Raw genomic sequence first — 5,130 nt, forward strand, 5'->3', positions numbered from 1 at the left:
TTTATTTTTTTTCTTTATTCTGTTCCTTGGTAGTTATTTCTACCATTTTGTCTTCCAGCTCATGTATTCATTCTTCTGCCTCAGTTATTCTGTTATTGATTCCTTCTAGAGTATTTTTCATTTCAATTATTGTGTTGTTCATCTCTGTTTGTTCTTTAGTTATTCTAGATCTTTGTTATACATTTCTTGTATTTTCTCAATCCATGTCACCGTTCTATTTTTGAGACTCTGGATCATCTTTACTATCATTACTCTGAATTCTTTTTCAGGTAGATTGCCTATTTCCTCTTCATTAATTTGGTTTTGTAGGTTTTTACCTTGCTCCTTCATCTGTGACACATTTTTTGCTGTCTCATTTTTTTCCTTTTTTTTATGAAGGGAATTATTTTCCTGTCTTATTGGTTGTTTGGCCTGAGGCTTCCAACACTGGAGTTTGTAGACTGTTGGGTAGAGCTGGGTCTTGGTGCTGAGATGAGGACCTCTGGGAGACCTCACTCCAATGAATATTCCCTGAGGTCTGAGGTTCTCTGTTAGTCCAGTGGTTCAGACTTGGAGCTCCCACTTCAGGAGCTTTGGCCAGATCTCCAGCTCCTGAACCAAGATCCTGCAAGCAGCATGGGCTGGCCAAAAAAAAAGAAAGAAAGAAAGAAAGAAAAGGAGAACAATAACAAATTAAAAAATAAAATTAGGCCAGGAAACTAACAGGTATGTTGGAAAAAATATAAAAATTAAAATGTAGATGAAACAATAACTGGAACGTAAAACAGAACCACAATAATAAAAAAGAGGAGGAGAAAAAAAACCCCAAATGGTGGAAAAGGCCTTGGCTGTGGAGGGCAGACTCTAAACAGAGGTGAGGATTGGGTGGTGGTAGGGCTTATGCTTGGGACCCACAGGGCTGGAGAAGGCCTTGGGGTGTGTGTGGAGGGGTGTGGGGGTGTGGGGCTTAGGCTCAGCCAAACAGAAGGGTCCCAGATGTGCCTCCCACCTCTGGTCTCAGAGTGTGGGGTACCCCATCTGGGAGCCCAGCAGGCTCCCCAGGCCCCAGTGGGTGGAGCAAATGCCCATAGCTTCTCTCTTGTGCTCCTTGGTCAGGAGGGCCCCTCCCGCATGCCTCTCCTGATCTTCACAGCCTCCCTCCTATGTCCCCAGGACCCACGTGACCTGGAGGGGTTTTGGAGGGTGGGAGATCAGCCTGGGAGCTTAGCAGGCTCCCAGGGCCTGAGTGGGTGGGGCAAAAGTCCTCTGCTGTTCTCCCCCTCCTCCAGTCCTAGAGGGCCCCTCACACCTGCCTCTCCTGGTCTCTCCTGGCCTCCCTCCTAAACTGCCAGTACTAACCTGACCCAGAGGGGATCTCTGAAGGTGTAGGACCCAGCCCAAGAGCTGGGAAGACTTCTATGGCTGATTGAGCAGGGGAAAATCTGGCCACACTCCCCCATGATCCAAGTCCCCGAGGGTCTCTCCAGGCATGGGGACCTCTCCCTCTCTCAGTCACCCCTCAGGGGCCCTGGTCTTGTCCATCCTCCACTTCTCCTTCCCCCTCAGTCCCCCCACATCCTACTCATTTGCATGGGGGCTCTTCACTTAAGAAATCAAAGAAGAAACAAAAAATACATAGAAACAAATGACAATGAAAACATGACAAACAAAAACCTATTGGATATAGCAAAAGCAGTTCTTAGAGGGAAGTTTATAGCAATTCAATCCCACCTCATGAAACAAGAAAAATCTCAAATAAACAATCTAACCCTACACCTAAAGCAACTAGAGATAGGAGAACAAATAAGACCCAAAGTCAGTAGAAGCGAAGAAATCATAAAGATCAGAGCAGAAATAAGTGAAAAAGAAATGAAGAAAACAATAGCAAAGACCAATGAAATAAAAGCAGATTCTTTAAGAAAATAAACAAAATTGATAAAGAAAACCCTTAGCCAGACTCATCAAGAAAAAAAGGAGAGGATGTAAATCAATAAAATGAGAAATGAAGAAGGAGAAATCACAACTAACACTGCAGAAACACAAAGGATTATAAGAGACTACTACAAACAACGATAAGCAATAAAATGGACAACCACGAAGAAATGGACAATTTCTTGGAAAAGTACAGTTTTCCAAGACTGAACCAGGAAGAATTAGACAACATAAACAGACTTATCATAAGTAATGAAATTGAAACTGTAATTAAAAATCTTCCAACAAACTCCAGGACCAGATGGCTTCACAGGCGAATTCTATCAAACATTTAGAGAAGAGCTAACACTTATCATTCTCAAACTCTTCCAAAAAATTGCAGATGGAGGAACACTCCCAAATTCATTCCTTGAAGCCACCATCACCCTGATACCAAAACCAGAAAAAGTTATCACAAAAACAGAAAATTTTAGACCAATATTACTGATGAACATAGAGGCAAAATCCTGAACAAAATACTAGCAGACAGAATCCAACAACATATTAAAAGGATCAAACACCAATGATCGAGTGGGATTTATCCCAGGGATGCAAGGATTCTTCAATATACACAAATCAATCAGTGTGATACACCATATTAACAAATAAAGGAATAAAAACCATATGATCATCTCAATAGATGCAGAGGAAGCTTTTGACAAAATTCAACACCCATTTATGGAAAAATCTGTCCAGAAAATGGGCATAGAGGGAACCTACCTCAAAATAATAAAGGCCATATATGACAAATGCACAGCAAACATCATACTCAATGGTGAAAAAGTGAAAGCATTTCCACTAATATCAGGAAGAAGACAAGGATGTCCACTCTCACCACTCTTATTCAACATAGTTTTGGAAGTTCTAGCCACAGCAATTGAGAAGAAAAAGAAATAAAAGGAATTTAAATTGAAAAAGAAGAAGTAAAATTGTTACTGTTTGCAGATGATATGATACTATACACAGAAAAACCTAAAGATCCCACCAGAAAAGTACTAAAACAAATCAATGAATTCAGTAAGGTTGCAGGGTACAAAATTAATGCACAGAAATCTCTGGCATTCCTATACACCAAAAACGAAAAATCAAGAAGAGAAATTTAGGAAAACCTCACATTTACCATTGCAACAAAAAGAATAAAATACCTAGGAATAAACCTGCCTAAGATGAGGCAAAAGACTTGTACTCAGAAAACTATAAAACACTGATGAAAGAAATCAAAGATGACATAAACAGATTGAGAAACATATGTTCTTGGATTAGAAGAATCAGTATTGTGAAAATGACTATACTATGCAAAGCAATCTACAGATTCAATGCAATCCCTTATCAAACTACCAATGGCATTTTTCACAGAACTAGAACAAAAAATTTCACAATTTATATGGAAACACAAAAGACCCCAAATAGTGAAAGCAATCATGAGAAAGAAAAACGGAGTTGGCGGAATCAGGTTCCCTGACTTCAGACTACGTTACAAAGCTACAGTAATCAAGACAGTATGGTACTGGCACAAAAACAGAAATATAGATCAATGGTACAGGATAGAAAGCCCAGAGATAAACCCACGCATGAATGGTCAACTAATTTATGACAAAGAAGGCAAGAACATACAATGGAGAAAAGACAGCCTCTTCAATAAGTGGTGCTGGGAAACCTGGATAGCTACATATAAAACATGAAATTAGAACACTACATAACACCATACACAAAAATATACTCCAAATAGATTAAAGACCTACATGTAAGACCAGACACTGTAAAACCGTTGGAGGAAAACATAGGAAAAAACACTCTTTTATGTAAACCACAGCAAGATCTTTTTTGACCTACCTCCTAGAGTAATGGAAATAAAAACAAAAATAAAAAAATGGGACCTAATGAAATTTAAATGCTTTTGCATAGCAAAGGAAACCACAAACAAGATGAAAAGACAACCCTCAGAATGGAAGAAAATATTTGCAAATGAAACAATGGACAACGGTTTAATCTACAAAATATACAAACAGCTCATGGAGCTCCATACCAAAAAAACAAATAATTCAATTAAAAAATGTGTGGAAGACCTAACTAGACATTTCACCAAAGCAGACATACATATGGCCAAGAGGGACATGAAAAAGGCTCAACAGCACTAATTATTAGAGAAATGCAAATGAAAACTACAATGAGGTATCACCTCACACCTGTCAGAATGGCCATTATCAAAAATGTAGAAACAATAAATGCTGAAGAGGGTGTGGAAGAAAGGGAACCCTCCTGCACTGTTGGTGAGAATGTAAATTGGTACAACCACTATGGAGAACAGTATGGAGATTCTTTAAAAAACTAAAAATAGAACTACCATACAACCCAAAAATCCCACTCCTGGACATAAACCCTGAGAAAACCATAATTCAAAAAGAGACATGCACCACAGTGTTCATTGCAGCACTGTTTACAATAGCCAGGACATGGAAGCAACCTAAGTGTCCATCGACAGATGAATGGATAAAGAAGATGTGCCACATATATACAATGGAATATTACTCAGCCATAAAAAGGAACGAAATTGAGTTGTTTGTAGTGAGGTGGATGGACATAGAATCTGTCATACAGCGTGAAGTAAGTCAGAAAGAGAAAAACAAATACTGTATGCTAACACATATATTTGGAATATAAGAAGAAAAAAATGGTACTGATGAATCTAGTGCCTGGGCATGAATAAAGATGTAGACATAGAGAATGGACTTGAGGACATGGGAGGGAGGGGGAAGCTGGGGCAAAGTGAGAGTAGCGTCGATATATATACACTACCTAATGTAAAATAGTTAGCTAGTGGGAAGCAGCCGTATAGCACAGGGAGATCAGCTCGGTGCTTTGTGACCACCTAGAGGAGTGGAATAGGGAGGGTGGGAGAGAGGCTCAAGAGGGAAGGGATATGGGGATATACGTATCCATATGACTGATTCACTTTGTTGTACAAGAAACTAACAGAGTATTGTGAAGCAATTTTACTCTAATAAAGATGTATTTTTTAATTTTATTTTTTATTTTTTTATTTTTTTTTGCGGTACGCGGGCCTCTCACTGCTGTGGCCTCTCCCGTTGCGGAGCACAGGCTCCGGACGCGCAGGCTCAGCGGCCACGGCTCACAGGCCCAGCCACTCCGCGGCATGTGGGATCTTCCCAGACCGGGGCA

This window comes from Lipotes vexillifer, unplaced genomic scaffold (assembly GCF_000442215.2).
Source record: "Lipotes vexillifer unplaced genomic scaffold, Lipotes_vexillifer_v1.1 scaffold1646, whole genome shotgun sequence".
Taxonomy (NCBI): domain Eukaryota; kingdom Metazoa; phylum Chordata; class Mammalia; order Artiodactyla; family Lipotidae; genus Lipotes; species Lipotes vexillifer.